Below are 19,772 nucleotides of genomic sequence, written 5' to 3' on the forward strand. Positions count from 1 at the left end.
CAAAGTCATGATGACTATCTCTAATCAGTCCTTGCCTTTCCAAATGCATGTAGATCCTGTCGCTCAGAATTTCCTCCAACAATCTAATGACCATTGACATTAGGTTGGAGGAAATTGAACTAGGCAACACAGTTTAAAAATAAGGGGTCTCCCATTTAGGACAGAAATGAAGAGGTTTTTTTTCCTCCCAGGCAGTCTCTCCTCCCCTGAGAGAGAAGAAATAGGGTAATTGAATATGTTTCAATGTGGAGAGAGATAGATTCTTGACTAAGAAAGGAGTGGGGAGAAAAATGAAGTTAAGGCCACAACCAGATTGACTATCATCTCAATGAATGGTAAAGCAGGCTAGAAGAGCCAAATACTCTACTCATGCTCCTAATTCATATTTTTGTAACTCCATAAATACACAGTAGATCACTCAATGTCAGGATATTGTGGATGGATTCCTTTCCTCAGAACTGAGCTCTGTCCAATCTGCTGTACAGTTCCAACATTTCCATTCTTATTTAGAAAATTATTTTCCAAAATCTAAAACTCAGAGGCAAAGCTCTTTTGATTCTGAACTGATATCCCATCTCCTCCACAGCAGATCTGGCACCAGCCTCTCCATGCCTAGGACCTGACATTTTCCTGCAATATATCCCACTGCCTTCCCTGTTGCCAGACTCAATCACCCCAACTAGGGCTTCACCCTTACTTCATATGCCCCCCATTCCCCCACCCATCCGCCCTTTCCCACTTCTGACTTGGCAATCGCTTCCCATGCTGCTGGGCATGATCACTTCCACTCCAGAACCTGTCCCATTCCTACTGGGGCCGAACACGACTTTGTCCTACTCCCTGCTTATAGCTCCTACCCACCCTGACCTAAAATAAACACTCACCTGGTTGCCTTGTCATCATGTACCCCTTTGCACCATGTGCACTCTACTCACATGGCACTGTACCCACTTGGCACACAATTCCCTACCCTCTAGGTACAACCCACCTGGCGCCCTACACTTTGACATGCTAGTTAGTACATCTTTCCTTTTGTCATCCCACTCTCCTTTCCCTCCCAGCATTCTTACCACATACTTACTAACTGACAGTGGTTGTCAAAGTGGTTGTGTGTGATTCTAGGTGTTTAAATTTCAGAACACTGCAGCTAACTGCTCCAAGCACATCATTTGCCTGAAAGTGCCACATTGTGAAGAACTTTTCCGAATGGAAGCATGACCCTGCATTTCTGAAGGAATGCTATTCCGAATCTCATGTCGGACGTGCAGAATCTTCTGTTGCGTAAAATAGGAGCCAAGTGGCAATCCATGTGAATTTGCCCCTCCTTGGAACATCCAGCTTGTTTAAGCTGCAGAATACACCACTGCTGAAGAAAAGGGTTGTAGTGTCAGTGCTGATCTACTCTGCCGCTGGCTGTGAGGAACTTTGCATTTGTCAAATTTGCTTCAACGTCTTGTTCAGAAGTTCACCTGAAAAACCGTACCAAAGGTGAGTGAACTACTTGTAACCATATCTGGGGTGGAAATAAGAATTCTGACTCCAATCAGAAAGTTCAGGCCATGGATGCACATGAAGGTGAATTTTAAACTTATTCTTAATTTATACGCTCTGAAAAAAACATTTCAATATGATTCCCAATGTCATGACTATAAGCTGGTAACTGCAAGCTATCTATCTTAAGTGTGTTAATTATAAGGTACATTTTGTGCGCTGAGTTTTGATGACCACCTGGAGGCTAAACAGAGGTGATGACAATGTCAGAGCAGGCCAGTATACTGGTTCCCCATTATCATTTCCAGCTGTAGCAGTTCACATGTGGTTGAGGGACAGTGGTCCCAAGGACATGCTCAATCCTGATAGAGTAATTAGCACACTTAAAGAGCTCATTGAAGCCTATGTCCAGATGTCTGCACATGCACTGCACACAGTCCCTGGGTTTGATCAGGTGCATTGAAGAGGCAATTCAATGGGTGCCAGTTATGGCTGCCCCAACAAATTTCAAATCCATTGAACGAGAGAATAGTGCAAAGGACCACTCAGCTATTAGAACAAAGGTCAAATGTCTCAGCAGAGGTTGAGGATTCAGTGGTGAAAGGGGCTAGCATAAGAGAAGGGGGCAAGGTATCCAAGCACTTTTGGAATTTCATGTGAGCACAAGGAAGGTTGCAACTGGCAAAGGGAGCACAATGCTCACATTTTGCATCTAGTGATTTTGAGGATGAAACATTCACAGAAAGGGTAGAGACGTAGGCATCAGAAGGGGAGGAGAAGGAGGCAAGAGACAGGAAGGGAACAGAGGCCATACCTTTCACATAGGATCTACCAGTAAATCCTCAGCATAGGATCTACCTGAGATGACTGGGAACCAGTGTTGGAACAGACTATGCCTATCGGGGCAAATGGTCATAGATACAAATTTGGAATCCCTCACATCTCTCAGCCTTGTATACTGAACCTGACCAATAGTCTGTAAAGCCACCCAGGTCTTGAAATTCTTCACCACTGTCTCCCTGAAATGATCAGCTACAGACCTTTGTGGAATCTCGCAAGTGGCTGCATACCATCGCATCTCATAGATAACAGATGTCCTCTTTGTAAAAAATTGGGTAGCATATATAATTCCTGTCAGCTAGTAATTCACATGAACAGATGGTAGTGGGTTCTATCAGCATTACTGAATTTCCCCTGCAGGATATCATTGATGTGTACGCATGTGGTCATCAAAGCATTTACTGTCCAATCTGTAAGATTCATTAAAAGGAACAGCTTCCATTCTCTTATTATTCAATTGGTTTGTGATCATAACATGCGCTCCCCAGATATATGTGCTCACTTTCCTGGTAGCTGTTACTCCTCCTTCATTCTCCAGAGGTCCAAGGTTTGGGAGACCTTCATTCTTTCCAGTAATTATGTGGATGGATGCTCAGAGAGAAGGGATATCTGTTAAGGAATTGCTATTCTTTTATTAAGAAGATCTTGAGGCAGAGGCACACATAGATACTACCAAAGTTATCATGCTATTAACCTCATAAAGATGGGGTTCTGGTGGATAGATTGCTCCGTACTGTGCTACTGTAATAACCTGCACATAATGGTGGTCCACTATGTTCTCCATAACATAGCCTTTCATGGTGTTGAAGCTATATGGACACAGCTCATGGGAAGAGGAAGAGAAACAAGATGTGAAAAGAGGAAGAGGCGGAAGATGCTGAAAGTGGAGGTATACCACCTACATTGGGCAGTGACCAGGACTGGCACGAAACTGAGGCTCTTATCTAGATTCCAATATGTAAGGGATGGTTAGAGTCAGGCTTGTTTCAGCTAGGCTCCTCTGACCCAGGAGAAACTGCATGGAATAGAACTCATTTGTATGAAACTGAATTTCAGAACACTTTCATTGAAGATGCAGCTTGAAACAGTTCAATTCTTACCAGCATTGATGGATGCTCATCTGCTCAAAGGCTTCACTATCATCGTTCAGGGCCTTTGCTCCCCCTTCAAAACTGCATCCTATTTCAATTGTGCATCTATTAAAAGGAAAGCTTTGCATCTAGCTTCAGGTGTCAATGTTTATATGGTGCTTTAAAAAGGGGAAAAGTGCACATCAACATGTAAATGTTGTATACTGTGCTCTGCCTGTTGCCTGATCTGATACAAAATCCCTTGGTGCCAAAGGTTTCTCACTATTACAGAAAAATTCACTTAGTTATTCCTCAGGTTATAACTGGCTCCTCTGCACTAATGTTCAGGTTTGGCAACTAATGTATTGAAAATTCTGGCTCTCCATGAGCTGTTAACAAGCTCCTTAAGGAACTCAACAGGAGAGAAAATTAAGGCAAACAGATGAGTGAAAAAACCTTTTTAAGAATTGTGTGTCTCAATTTGGAAAGGACCATCTGAATGTGAGGTGGACAGAGGTTCGATAATAATTTTCAAAAAAGTAATTGCGTAAGCACTGGAAGACATAAATTTGAAAAGCTATGGATAAAAGCCATTGTGGGTTTGTGGTGCATTGTATGTCTGACTCCAAGTTAGCATGTTACATGTTCCAGTTACATCAGCTTCGTGCTACTTTTAAAAAAGTGTTCTTGTGGCACAATCTTGGTGTTCCTAACTCTGGGTCATAATTACAGAGCCCTCCCATTCCAATAGCAGTCCAAAGGCAGAGGGGAAATCCAGCAACAACACTGAAGAAAATTCTCTTCTTTTTATTTTCTGCTCCAACTGAAGCAATTAGGCTTCTTTGGGACAGAAATCATTCCTGCACCAGGACAATTACTTTCCCTGAGTAAAACCACGGAGTCAGTTCAGGGCATGTTGATTAGACTCTTATGAGTATTCAGCTGTTGAGAGGGTGACTGAGGTTTTTTAAGGTTAGAGATCCTAGGTGGTCAGGGAAGTTGCCCAGAAATGGTCAGTGTCACCACCCTCTAAAACAACAGATTGCCTGTTGTTTATCCTGTCTCCTCTGAAGGAGGAGTGGAGCAGATGCTTGCCTCCTGTATGCTAATTAACTGACATTTCACTGACCTAGATACTCTCATCATGTCGGGAGCAGATGTCTGTAACACCTGCTTTTGCACAAGTCTGCTGTGGAACAAGAAGGAGACTTAGTGAATTTTATCAGCAGCAAAAGAGTTTCATTTTTTCATTGACCGCTTGTATACGTTACTAATAAAGGAGGTAAGCATAGGGAAACATTGGAGTAGAATTTAAGTATTCAATTATTCATCACATTTACAAAAGAATTATCATTCTGTATTCAGTCATTGCAAAAGTACAAGGCCGTGCTGTAAGGTATGCAATTAGGCTGGGCTCAGTTGGCAGTCCAGATTTCTTTTTAATTATTTTTCTCACCACAATGTTGTGAAACTGAAGGAACACCTTGCATTAATTCAGCAAAGTTGCCACTAAGAGGTACCCAGATCCCATAGCCAGCGTAATAAACAGCACATAATAAAATGTGAGGCTGGATGAACACAGCAGGCCAAGCAGCATCTCAGGAGCACAAAAGCTGACGTTTCGGGCCTAGACCCTTCATCAGAGAGAGCCTGCTGTGTTCATCCAGCCTCACATTTTATTATCTTGGAATCTCCAGCATCTGCAGTTCCCATTATCTCTAATAAACAGCACAACCAGCTTTTCCTCTGTAATCTTTTGATTACTGAATCATAGATTCAGAATGGTATTTTTTGTATAGTTAGATTTCCCAAAGGTACCTGGCTAGTTCTGAAGATTATGAACCTACAAATTAGAACATGCAAAGCCTATTTAGCTCTTTGAGCATGATTGACCGATCTGATCCGATTCTGGCCTCAGCTGCACATTCCTGCTGAACTCTACCACCGCCAAACATCACCCCACTCCCACCACCCCAATAACTATTGACTCACCTGTTAGTCAAGAAACTATCGACCTCTGCCTTAAAAGTATTCAATGATTCTGCCTCCATCACACTTTACGGAAGGGAGTTCCAAAGGCATATCACCCTCGAAGAGAATAAATCCCTCGAGGTGCTGCTTAGATGATGTATCTTCTCCAGAAGTCACCAGGATCGTGGACGCCAATTTTCAAACAAGTTGATTCACTTCACATAATATCAAGAAATTTCTGAAGGCTAATGCAAAAGCCAATGGGCCCTGACACCATTCCAGCAATGGTACTCAAGTCTTAGCAATCTGTTCTAGTAGAATTACGACAGTGGCATCCAATCAACATTGTGCAAAATTGTTCACATATGTCCTGGCCACAAAAACCAGGACAAATCAAATCCAACCAATCACAGCCCTATCAGTCTGCTCTGTATCATCAGCAAAGAAATAGAAGATGGTTTCAACAGTTATATCCAGCTGCACTAATTGACAAACAACCTACTTACTGATACTCAGTCTGGATTACACGATGTCTAATGTCCTGACCTCATGGCTTAAAGAGCTGAGCTTAACCTGAACTGAATTATTTACACAATGTTTCAGGCACCACCATCACCATCTCTGGGTATGTTCTTCCTCATCGGGCAGGAAAGATTCACTAAATGTGGCAATTTAATGGTTTACAGTTGTGAAGGGGTTGCCCTGGAAATCCTCAATAACTCCAGAAAGTCTCAGGGCATCAGGTGAAACATGGATAGTGAAACCTTCTGCTGCTTATCGTGTACTGAACCCCTCAGCTGATGAATCAGCACTTGCCAATTTCAACCGCATTTTGGCAAAAGCACTGACAGTGACAAGGGCACAAATGTTATCTCGATGAGGGACTTCAACGTCCATTGCCAAGAGAGGCTTGTAGCATCACTACTGACTTAGCTAGTTGAATTCTAAAAGACATAGCTAATAGAGTGGATCTGCAAATGGTGAGGGAACTAACAAGCGGGAAAAATCTACTTGACCTCGTCTTCACCAATCTACTTGCCAAAGAAGCATTTGTTCATAACAGTGTTAGCTAGAGAGGCCTCCAGAAAGACCCAGTGGACATGAAGTCCCATCTTTGCTTTTGATATACCCTCCACCATATGTGTGGTGTGACCACTGGGCTAAATGGGACAGACTTTGAACAGTTCTAGCAACTCAAAACTGGTCATACACAAGACAGTGTGGGCCATCAGTAGCAGAAAAATTGCATCCAACCACAATTTATAACTTCATGGTCCAGCATATTCCACCAGTACATTCCACAACCCTTACTATTACTATCTAGTCAGGAGATCAAACCAGGTTTAATAAAAAGTGCAGAAAGGCATAACAGAAGTAGCACCAGGCATAAATAAAAAATATTAAGTAATTCAACACAGGATTACTTGCACGCTAAACAGCAGAAGCAATAAACAGTGATAAGCAATGTTGCAACAATAGTATTGGATCTGTCCCCTGCAGTACTGCCACATCCAGTCATAAGTGGTGGTATACAATTTACTAATTAGCAGGAGGTGGTGTCTGCCGAAATATTTCCATCATTAACAATGGGGGATCTTAGCACATTAGTGCAAAGATAAAGCTGAAATATTTGTATCCATCTTCAGTAACAATTGCTAAGCAGATGATCCATCTTGGCCTCCTCCTGACATCCCCAGATCAATGGTGCCAATCTTCAAACAATTTTATTTTCTCCATGTGATATCAATAAATGACTGAAGGCACTGGATACTGCAAAGGTTATGGGCCCTGACTACAATCCAGCAATAATGCTAAAAACTATTATGCCAGAACTCACCACCCCTAGCCAAGCTGATCTAGTTCAGTTAGAACACCAGCATGAACTTGACAATGTTGAAACTTACCCAGGTAGGTCTTATACACAAAAGGCAGAACTAATCAAATTACTGTCCTATTAGTTTACACTTGGCTATTCAGCAAAGTGATGGAAGGGCCTTCAGCAGTGCAGCCAAGTGGCACTTTCAAAGCAGTATCCTGTTCACTGGCCTTCAGTTTGGGTTCAGTCAGCGCCATTCAACTCCTGACCTCATTACAACCTGGGTCCAAACATGGACAACAGAGCTGAACTCTAGAGATGAGTGACTACCCTTGACATCCTAGCACCATTTCATTTCATGTGAAGTCTATGATGTTTCCAGCTGATGTCACTGCTGGATAAGTCAGATTCCAGACTGAAATCTGGCTTGGTTGATGTTATTTTGCTTATTTTGGCTCACATTGTAGTCTCACTGAAACATGAACACAATGCTACAGATTACCTCTTAACTATGAAACACAAAATAAATAAACATTTTAAAAACCATGCTATCTAATATAAGTGTGAAAGATTATAAAACATACATTGTAATGAAGTCCCATCTATTCCTAATACCATCACTTTGCAGTTACTCAAAGACCAGAGAAGTTTTCCTTCCCTGACTAATCTGTCACTTTGACTTAACCATTTCTTCTCAGTTGCTGTCCTGTGAGCTATAAGGACCTTGAATTTTCATATAAATGAGAGCTTTGACCTTCTACAGCCCTGAATAATCTGGAAAATTCTAGGCAAGCACTCATGCTATATTTTGGTGAATGTATAATGCTGTTTACTGGCTGGAAGTGTATATGAACATAAGAAGCAGGAGTGAGAGTCAGCCATTTAATGCTCCGAGCTTGCTTCACTATTCAATGAGCTTTGAAGCTGACTTCACTCAATGAATGAGCCTCCACTGCCCTCTGGAGCAAAGAATTCCAAAATTTCTTTGTGATCTGAGTGAAAAAAATCCTCCTCATCTTTAAATGAGCCTGCCGCCATTCTGAGCCTGAAGTGTTGTTGGAAGTGTACATATGCACATGTGTACATTTTATGGAGTCATTTACAGCACAGAAAAGACCCTGCAGCCCATCATGTCTGTGCCAATCATCAAGCTTCCATATACACTAATTCCATTTTCCAGCACTTGATCCATATCCTTGTATGTTTTGGTGTTTCAAGCGGTCACCTCCGTACTTCTTAATAATTGCTGCAGAAACGCAGTAAATCTGGCAGCCATTTTGGAAAGAAAACAGAGTTAATGCTTCGTGTTCAGTGACCCTTCTTTAGAACTGCATATTAACCATAGTGGTTATAGAGTGGCTATTAGGATAGCTTATAATTTCAGGTTTTTAGCAACTGTATTCAAGTTTCACTGTCTGTCACGGTGGGATTAAACATGATGCCAGAACATTAGTCTTGGATTCTGGTCACTAGTTCAGTAACATGACTACGATGCAACCACACACCTAAATGTGGGATTCACAGTTTTAGAAAAAGGAGTCAAACACTTAGGACTGAGATGAGGAGATGATAATTTGGAATCATTATAATAAGAAGGCTTTGAGTGATTGAGTTTTGGGTATATATAAGATGAAGGTTAGTAGATTTTTGGATACCAAGGGTATTGAAAGATACAGCAATCATGTGGATTTCGGGGTGGAGGAAGACCTGTTGTGATCTTACTGAATGACAGAGCAGGCTGTAAGAGTCAAATATTCCACTTCTTCTCCCAATTTGCATACTTTTATGTTATCATGGAGACAAAATCAGAAAAATTGTTGTGGGTAGTGCCAGAATAGTATGCTTCTCAAATCAAACAGAACATCATTATTGTACCTACATTGTTTTGATTACTCGATATGAAGCCTTAAGAGTATTCCTAAGCAGGAAGTGCTTTGACTCTTTTAATGTGCAGCTGGTGTGAGATAACAATAATTGAATCACACATGCCTGCGCTTGGTTGCTGGCACTATGATTTTCCCTTTATTCTGCAACAGCCTTTAACCTTGTCTGTTTCTTTCACACCATCAGCTGTCCCTTGAAGATATGTCACATGAATCCTGTCAGAAGTCTGAGCACAGATAGTGATATATGTCATAATAGGAAACATGTCTAAGGGAACTGCTGTTAAGGAAAAAGCAGCCATTCATTAACAGAAACTACTGGATGTATCCCACCTTGCAGCCTTATGAGCAGTCCTCAATTCTGTAATAGTATGCTGTGTGCTGCATAACATTGCCTTGCAAAATCCACCTAGGTGAAAATAGTGAAAGTACATCAGCAAGAAGCAGTAAATGAAAAGAAAGAACGAGGACTACTAATCCCAACTTCTTCTGTCGTGTGGAATAAAGTTGTGGACAAATGTTTCTGTTGAACAATCACTCCTCACTACTCCAACAGTGTTTCCTAATATCGCACTCAATCCTCACACTGTTCACTTAAATAGTCTCAAAATTCTATGTAACAAAATTGAAATTGCATCAACAGGCATTGTCAAGCAAACACCAAACCAAAGAAACCTTGCGTAGTAACAATTCTTTTCCTGCACTGTGCAAGTCGATCACAGGAGATGAAACTTTGCTCCTCCATGTTCTATGACAGCATGTGCAGATTCCAAGGCAGGCAAGTCAATGTACTCAGTGGTTGGAGAAGCAGAGACATTCATCTTCTTCTGAAGGCTTAATCCTTGAATTCAGAATGTGTTCCTTCTACAACAGAGTAAGATTGGAAGTTCGCATAAAGTCATACAGTCATAGAGTGACACAACACAGAGACTGACCCATTGGTCCAACTCATCCGAACCAACCAGACATTCCAATCTGACCAAGTCCCATTTGCCAGCAATTGGGTCCATATCCCTCTAAACCCTTCCTATTCACATACCCATCCTTTTAAATTTGTAATTATATCCATCTCCACCACATCTTCTGGCAGCTCGTTCTGGACATGCACCACCCGCTGCATGAAATCGTTGACCCACAGGTCCTTTTCAAATCTTTCCCCCCTCACCTTAAACACATGTCCTGTCGTTTTGGACTCCCCATCCTAGGAAAGGGACCTTGAATATTCGCCCTATCTATACGCCTCACAGTTTTATAAACTTCTATAATGTCACCCCTCAGCCTCCAACGCTCCATGGAAAATAGCCCCAGCCTTTTCAGCCTCTTCCTGCAGCTCAAATCCTCCAGTCCAAACAACATCCTTGTAAATCTTTTTTGTACCCTTTCAAGTTTAACAGCATCCTTCCTATAGAAGGGCGATCAGTTCAGTTCCTGCTACACACATATATTAAGTGTTTCCAGCTCAAAGAACTTTGGATCCAAGTTGAGGAGTTGGAGTCAGAGGTGCCCTCTTCTGCAGTAGTGGCATCCCAACGTCTGGACTGGAGACCTAGGTTCAAGTCCCAACTGCTCCAGAGGTGTGTGATACCACTCTGAATAGGATGATTACAAATACTTCTTTTTTCACCAAGGTGCAGGTGTTGCACTCCATCAGGAAAGGGGAAAACTACCTGAACGCAGTGTTCTAGGATACGGTCACTCAGCTCCAATTAGGTGATCCAAATTCGATCTATAATCAGGACAGGATCACTGGCAGGTGACGTAGCGATGGAGAGTATTCAATGTGCTTTGGCTCCTGCAAATCATCTAACAGTTACAAAGTTCTGGCAAGTTTCATGGGCAAGAATGCAGGCTGCAGGGAGGATGGGTAAACTGACTATGGCACCATGGTATTATGGCATTAAGAGCCATTCAAGTTGGGGGAGGAAATAGGAATGTCGTTGTGGCAGAGAACAATACAATTATAAGAATAGATCATCTTTCCTGCAGCCATGAGTGAGTCCAATAGACTGTGTTGCCTGCCTGGTGCCAGACTTAAGTATATTTCCCCAGGACTGGAGAGGTACATGGGATGGTTGGTCAGGGAACCAGTTGTTGTCATCCATGTAGGTACCAATGACATTGGTGGAACTATAAATAAGGTTCTGCTGAAAGATTTTGAACAGTTAGGTGCTAAATTAAAAATCAGAATCTCCAAGGTGATCTCTGATGAAGGGTCTAGGCCCGAAATGTCAGCTTTTGTCTCCTAAGATGCTGTGTTCATCCAGCTCCACACTTTGTTATCTCGGATTCTCCAGCATCTGCAGTTCTCATTATCTCTGATAGAAGGGAGTTGTGATGGGCTTCACTTGCACTATGCCAGGACCAGTGTTCTGGTTAATTAAATAAATAGGGCTGTGGAGACAGCTTTATATTAGATGGAGTTGGGAAGCGTTCTGGAGAGGGGAGCATAGATGTAAAAGCAAAAGGATATGGCACTGTGACAGGGCAACTGTTTCAATAATAACATACAAAGGGGGATAGGAAGGGACTGCACGTAAAAACATAAAAAGAAAGCAAATATGAGCAAAGGAGGAAAATGGGAAAAAGGTAAAAATAGTGGTTCTTTATTTAAATGCACATAGTATTGGGAATGAAATAAAAAGAATTAATGGCTCAAATAGAGGTTAACAGATACGATCTTCAAGGTTTTTGAGAAGATTTGTAGCAAGGATTGTTGATGCGGTTGTTGACTTGTTCAGCGAGCTGGTAAGTTTTATTTGCAGATGTTTTGTCACCCTGCTCGGTAACATCATCAGTACACCTCCAGTGAAGCGTCAGTGTTCTGTCTCACTTGCTATTTATGTGGCTTGGTTAGCTGAGGTAGTTGGCATCTCTTCTGAACTTTTTTCTTAGTGGTTGCTATAGGGGTTTGTTAATGGAATTCCAATTGGAATGCCAGGCCCCTAGGGAAATCTCGTGCATGTCTTTGCTTGGCTCGTCCTAGGAGGGCTACATTGTCCCAGTCACATTGGTGTCCCTCTTTGTCCATGTGTATTGAAATGACTAATAGTTAGTCATATCTCTTGGTAGCGAGTTGGAGTTTGTGAGTCCTGAAGACTTGTTTCCTTCCGGTCTACCCTATGTAATGATTTGGCCATCTTTGCATGATATCTTATAAATAACATTAGCTAAGTTAGTTGTAATTGCCAGATCCTTTATTCTCGTCAGCAGCTGTTGCAGCGTAGCTGTCGGTTTGTGGGCTACCTTGATTTCTAGGGGGTGGAGTAATTTGGTGTTCATTTCAGGTATATCCTTAACATGTGGTAGGGTGACTAGTGTCTCTGGGTATGTTGTGTCTTTCCATTGTGGTCTGTTGTGTAGGTGTTGACAAAGAGGGCCACCAATTTGACTGGGCCAACATAGTCATCTCAGGATGAGCCAAGCAAAGAGACACACAAGAATTCCTGGAGGCCTGGCACTCAAACTGGAACTCTGTTAACAAACATGTAGAGCTGGACCCCATATACCAACCACTAAGAAACAAGTCTGGAAGTGATGCCAACTATCTCAGCCAACTGAGACACATAAAAAGCAAGCGGTACAGAACACCAAAGCTTCACCAGAGGTACACAGATGATGTTACCTAGTATGGTGATGAAACATCTGCCAGCAAACTTATCGGCTTGGTGAGCAATTCAACAACCAGATATGACCTTATAGCCTTTACGGAGACATGGTTACAAGGAGACCAGGGTTGGGAAATAAATATCCAAGGGCATGTAATGTTCCTAAATGACAAGGTGAAAGGAAAAGGTGGAAGGGTGTCTTTGTTAATACAAGGTAGAATAGATACGCTTGCAGGAATGGTCTTGGATCAGAAGATGTAGAATCCATGGGAGTGAAAATAACAAATAAAAAGAGAAGGAAGACACTGCTGGGAGTCGTCTACTGGCCCCTAACTATAATGTAGGGCACACAATATATCAAAAAATAATGAGGCCATGTAAAAAACTCAGTACATTAGTAACGGATGTTTTCAATCTTCACATAGACTAGGAAATTCTAAACAGCAGTGGTCACCATAAGGCAGAATTGAGAGAATGTCATCAGAACAGTTTCCTCAAACATGTTGTAGACTCAATGGGTATTTTTTTGGATCTCATAATACGTAAAAAGGCAGGTTTAATAAAAGAGTAAAAGGTCCCCTAGGAAACAATGATTATAAAATGGTAAAATTTATCATTCACTTTGGGCATGAGAAACTTGGATGGGAAATAACTTCATTAAACTTAAATATGGGTAATTACAAAAGAATGAAGGCAGAGTTGGCTGGAGTGGCTAGAAAAGAGATTTAGCAACAAAGATGCTTGATGAACAATGGCAGATATTTAAGGAAATTCTTCATGACTCACAACAAAAACATTCCCTGGTAAGAAAAAAAGATTCCAGGAAAGCATTCAATCAACTATGCTTAATCAAGGAAGTTTAGAGTATAATCAAATTGAAAGACAAAAACATACAACGCAATAAAAATTATTGATAAATCAGAGGATTATGAATGTTTCTTAAACAAAACACGTTGAAAAATAATCAAAAGGAAGGAAATAACCTTTCAGGGGTACTTGCATTTTTTTTTAAAAGGATAGTTGGAGTTTTTGTTAATATCTAACAAAGGAAGAAAGAGAGGCCAAAGTGAACTCAGGGAAATTAGGAAACAGGAAATGACAATGGAGTAGAATAAATATTTTTCATCAGTCTTCACAGGAGTAGACATTATTTGCTCACCAAAAATACTGCATAATCAAGGGAAAATGTAGGGGAGGGAATATGTGCAAAATTATCATTTGAGAAAAAAGTAATAGGAAATTAACGAGTCTAAAATCTGATGTTGAAGGAAGTAGACAGGGAGATATTGGATTCATTGGTAGTAACCTTTCAAGAATACTTAGGTTCTGGAAAAGTACCAGAGCATTAGAAATCTGCCGATGTAACGTCCATCTCCAAAAGGGAGGGAGACAGAAAATGGTAACTACAAGCCAGTTAGCTTAACATCTGTCATTGGGAAATGTTAGAGTTGATTATCGAAGATGGAATACCGGAACATTTAAAGTTACATAATATTTTCAAGCAGAATCAGTACAGATTCATGAATGGGAAATGATAACTCTCAAACTGATCAGAATTCTTTGGAAGTAGCAAGCAAGGTAGATAAAGGAGACCCAATAGATGTAATAGATTTGAATTTCCAAGAAGCATTCAAGAAGGTATTGCACACAAAACTATCCAATAAGATAACAGCTAATGGTATTAGAGTAGTATGTTAGCATGCATGAAGGATTAACTAACCAATTGAAGACAGTTGGGACAAGGGACTAGTTAAGTGCCAAGATCAGTGCTGGAGCCCCAATTATTTAAAATATGTATTAGTAACTTCAATGATGAAAGGGAATGCATGACAGCCAAGTTTACAGATGATGCAGAAGTAGGTGCATGGGCAGCTGGTGGGGATGACATGAGTCTACAAAGGGATATACAGAGGTTAAGTGAATGGGCTAAATCTTCACAGAAGAAACGTGGGGAAATATGAGGTTATACACTTTGGCAAGAAGAGTAGATTTGCTGAATATTATTTAAATTAAGAATGACTGCAGAGTGACACCAAAGGATTTGAAAGTGCTCATGAAAAAAACACTGAAAGCTAGCATATAATTCCAGCAGGTAATAGGATAGCCAATAGAATGTTGACCAAATAAAAACCAAAAGAACTGCAAATGTTGTAAATCAGGAAGAAAAACAAAGTTGCTGGAAAAACTCAGCAAGTCTGGCAGCATCTGTGAAGGAAAAAACAGAGTTAACGTTTCGAGTCCAGTGACCCTTCCACAGAATAGGATGTTGACATTTGTTTCAAAGGGAAGGGAGTACAAAAATTGAGACGTCTTACTAAGGCCACACAAGGCAGCAGTCAAGCCACAGCTGGAATATTGTGAAGAGTTTTGGTCCTCCCATCTAAGGAAAAATATGCTGACAATAAAAACATTCCAGAGAAGGCTCCCTGGACTGATTCCAGGATTAGAAGCATGTTCTAATGAGGAAAGGTTGGGTAGGTAGGGCTTGTACTCATTGAGAAAAATAAACGGTGACCTTATTGAAACATAAAACTCCAAGAGGCCTGACTGAGCAGACGCTTAGAGGTTGTTGCCCCTTAAAAGAGATTTAGAAGACATAATCACAGAGTAAAGAGTCACTCATCTAATATTGAGATGAGGTGGAGTTTCTTCTGTCAGAGGATAGTAAATTTATAGAATTCTTTACCACAGGGATATTGAGTCTTTAACTATGCTCAAGGCTGATATACACAAAATTTTAATCAGTGAAGAATCAAGGTGAGATTTGGGAAAATGGCAGGAAAATGGAATTGAGGTTATTAGATCATCCATTGTTAAATTGAATCATGCAGCAGACTCAGATCAAATAGTCTTTTTCTGCTCATATGTCCTCTGGTCTAAAAAAACGCATTTAAATTATATGGACCTTTATTGCACTGAATCTACTGGCTACTTTTACTGCATAAAAGGCATTTTGTTAAGGTGCAATGTGCACATCCCCTTTAAGAAGTGAAAATTTTCTTCAAAAAACTTAATTGCTACCCATTAGTATGCTGCCAATTATCACTGACTGTTCACAAATTTTAAAGAAATATGTCATACATTTTAGTCTGCATTCCCTTGACTCAATCAACATATATTGTATTGTAGACAGAAAGTACTAGAGAAACTCAGCAAGTCTTGTCATTACTTTTATTCCAATTATACCACCCATTTCATTCCTGTTTCCAAATCTTGCTGAATTTCTCCTCCAAAAAGTTTGTTTCTTTGTTCTCAGCACATTTCTGTCATCATAGAAACCTGACATTAGGGAACCAGGCCATTTGGCCCATCAAGCTCATGTTGGCCCTCTAAACAGCATCCTACCCAGATGCAACCCTCTAAACTATCCCTGTAATCCTGCATTTCTCATGGCTAATCCACATAACCTACATATTCTGAAAATTATGGGCAATTTAGATTAGGTTAGATATTAGATTAGATTCCCTACAGTGTGGAAACACGCCCTTTGGCCCAACAAGTCCACACCGCCCCTTGGAGTATCCCATCCAGGCCTATCCCCCTATAACCCATACACCCCTGAACACTACGGGCAATTTAGGATGGCCAATCCACCTAGCCTGCACATCTTTGGACTGTAGGAGGAAACCGGAGCACCTGGAGGAAACCCACGCAGACATGGGGAGAATGTGCAAACTCTGCACAGACAGTTACCCAAGGGTAGAATCGAACCTGGTGCTGTGAGGCTAATTTAGCATGGCCAATCTACCTAACCTACACATGTTTTGTCTGTGGGAGGAAACCCATGCAGACACAGGAAGAATGTGTAAACTCTATGCAGACAGTTACCCCAGTGAGAATCAAACCTAGATCTCTGGTGCTATGAGGCGGCAGTGCTAACTTGTGCGCCGCCGCGCCTACTTTGTCCAACTCCTTTGTATTCATGACAAACCACATTAAATAAAACAGTCTTTTTTTAAAATTAGAAGCTGCATGCAAAGCTTAGAGACTGACAAGATCAACAGAATCAGTATGCTTGGGTATTTATTTAAAAATCAGTGATATGTAGCAAATTTTTTACCAAGTGGAACTACGTCTAAACATGAGAAATACAACTAGTCAAATCTATAGAGATTTAATTAGCCGTATAGTGTCAGTCTTCATGAATAAACATGTAAGTTATTGAAGAATTGGCATCATTCATCACATTGTACCACGTTGGGTATTAGTATGGTGAGTTGAATTGAAACTTGATGTCTTTTATGCAAATGTCACCATCTGACTAACCAACGCAATTTAGAAGAGGCTTGTTCATTTAAAACAATCAATAGTGTTTGGACTATTGGAAGACGCAGGAATTATTCCAACATCTTCATAATTTGCCTTATTTAGAAAAGTAAATTATTTATGCTTAATTGTCAACATCTGAGATGGCCACAGTTTTCTGAATATGCAGGCAATATTATATTTCAGAAAAAACAGACACATAGAACATTAAAATTTACACACATAAGAATACTAGAAAGGACACCGCACCACCCCTTCAGGAACATTGATTTACTTTGTTCCTGAAGATTTGCTTAAATCACAAACATGCATATGATCATCACGCTAGTTTGATCAAGTCACTGGAAGTTTTGCAGTTACATCAATGTGCCAATTGAAATTCTATATATTTAGTCACCATGTGAGCTTTATTTTTATTGTGTAAAACAAAATGGAGACAATTATTATAATCTAAAGAAGCGTTGTTGTCCCAGGGGGCAATGGTATCTACCCCAAGTTATTGAGACAGACAAGAGAGGAGATTGCTGGGGCCTTGACCAAAATCTTTGCATCTTTGCTAGTCACTGAGAGGTCCTGGATGACTGGCAAGTAGTTAATGTTGCTTCTCTGTTCAAGAAGGGAAAAAGGGATAATGCAGGAAACTCTAGACCAGTGAGTCTCACATCAGTCATTGGGAAGCTATTGGAGAAAATACTTAGAAATAGGGATTATGTACATTTGAAAAAGCATGTCCTAATTAGGGACAGTCAATAGGTGGTTGCAACAAGGTAAAGTTGAGAATAGATCTCTTTGCTTGGGGATGGCTTTCTTCCAGAATCAAATTAATTTATGCTTTAAAAGAAGCCAATTTGTCTGGGCTGTCTTGGATTGGCAAAGAGTTGACTTATTAACTATTAAAATGGTAAGGATTAGGGTACAGAAAGATAAAAGCTTTTTAAAAATATATAAATGTGTAAATGACTGTTCATGAAGAGAGAACAATTGAATATTGCAGCCATTGCAGTTGAGGTTACTGGTAGCATTGACTTTGTTAGTTGAACAGCTGACTTCAAGATTCTTCATCATACAGTCACACAGTACAGAAACAGGCCCTTTGATCCAACTTGTTCACGCTCACCAGACATCCCAATTTGACCTAGTCCCACTTACAAGCATTTGGCCCATATCCCTCAAAACCCTTCCTATTCAGATGACCATCCAGATACTTTTTAAATGTTGTAATTATATCTGCCTCCACCAATTTCTTTGGCAGCTCATTCCATACATGCACCACCTTCTGCCTGAAAAAGTTACCCATTAGGTCCTTTCTAAATATTTTCCTTCTCACCTTAAACTTATGTTGTCTCGCTTAGACAACCCCTCCCTGGGAAAAAAAGATATTGGCTGTTCACCTATCATGCCGCTCATAATTTTAGAAACCTCAATATTGCAATTTTTTTGAGATTCTGTTGCTCTGATTCCTTTTGACCATGATTGAATTTCAGCATTGAAAGTGAAAAAGTGTCCTTTTTATCCTATTTCCTTCTGTTTAGCTTGCAATATACAGATGATTCGTGGATACTTTTTTTGACAGGGCCCTTCATAACATGCTAATGCTTGAACCCAGCCTTTACTCTTGGGTAATATAAACTCCTCAATTCAACGGGCTCACTCAATAGCGTTGAAAGTGGCTTTTTAATCATTTTCTTTCTGTATTCCTTAAAGGGATAAACACAAAATGTGTCTGCAGTTTTGGACATAGTAGGAGGTGGCTTGCCATTGAGTAAGGGGTCATCAGACCCTCATTAACTTTGTAATCGCACAAGATAACAGTCCATTCTGTTTTAACTTGATTCTTCCCTTCTTTGAAGGGCTGTTATTTGTAATTCCCTTTGCATCTTTAGATTTGATATTCTGTAGGTCTCTTCCTCTAGAGACCCACTTGATTTACATCTGCAACCATTTTTGATTGTATCAGCCTTAGAGTCATAAAGTCATACAGAAAACATACCTTGGAAGTATAATTTTATAATGTCCATAGTATTTAGAGGTTCTGCTAGGTCCTCATGACACCATGAATGAACTAAAAAAGAGACATTCAGCAGATCATATTGAATGGTGAAGCAGGCTTATTGGGCTGAATGGCCTACTCCTGCTCTTATGTTTGTCCTGTATTCCTGATTCTAAAGAAATCAGCCCTGAAATACACTGCCTCTCTTAACATATGAGCACCTAATGTATTTTTCTAGAATTACTTTGTAAGCTATTTTAATGGAGTTCTTAATCTATTGAAAACAAATGAGTCCTTCAAAATAGCTGACAGAGCGACCTTATTAGCGTTCCTGCAGTAATAATACTACATAATTTCTAAACGACAATCTTATTAGGTTTATCTCGCTCTTCAACGTTTGATAAGAAATGAGCAATCTGGATTATTAGCGAAAGTACTTTCTTCAATGCTGCAGTTGTCCATTTAAAATGAATCAAACGTTTCTTATCTCAATCTTCGCAAGACAAAATGTAAAAATGCTGAAATGGATTGTACAGAAATATTCAAGAGCAGATTTTCTTTCACATGCAAAACTAAAACTTTCAAATCTGCCCCATGCGGTAATGGTAAATCCGAACTGTTATTTAAGTGACAGCTGGTTATAAATTATTAGGTTTATTAGCATATTTCGATTCGGACCTAATTGTTCTTATCAGCAATGCTTCATCAGGAACTACACAGACTTCCAACAAAATGAAAGAAAAGCGTTTCCTTAGAATTTTGCACGACTGGACAGTATCGCAGCCACGGACAGACCGTCCTAATTTACCGAACACAATTTTTGACTAAATATTAGTGTAA

At 40.3% G+C, this 19,772-nt stretch overlaps 1 protein-coding gene across 6 annotated transcripts in view; it reads left to right on the forward strand.

Annotated features, from left to right (window-relative positions):
* Positions 1-19,722: 19,722 nt before the first annotated feature.
* The window catches only part of nkain2 (sodium/potassium transporting ATPase interacting 2), a 519,086-nt gene continuing 519,036 nt past the window's right edge, over positions 19,723-19,772 (forward strand). For 5 of the 6 annotated variants that reach the window (XR_007247637.2, XR_009445687.1, XR_007247638.2 and 2 more), the window contains exon 1: positions 19,723-19,768. The gene's annotated coding sequence lies outside the window, so the exon portion shown is untranslated. The remainder of the gene's footprint in view (positions 19,769-19,772) is intronic. The other variant, XM_048531958.2, reaches the window with a different exon arrangement.

The sequence above is a fragment of the Stegostoma tigrinum genome, chromosome 4 (assembly GCF_030684315.1).
Source record: "Stegostoma tigrinum isolate sSteTig4 chromosome 4, sSteTig4.hap1, whole genome shotgun sequence".
NCBI classification, from domain to species: Eukaryota; Metazoa; Chordata; class Chondrichthyes; order Orectolobiformes; family Stegostomatidae; genus Stegostoma; species Stegostoma tigrinum.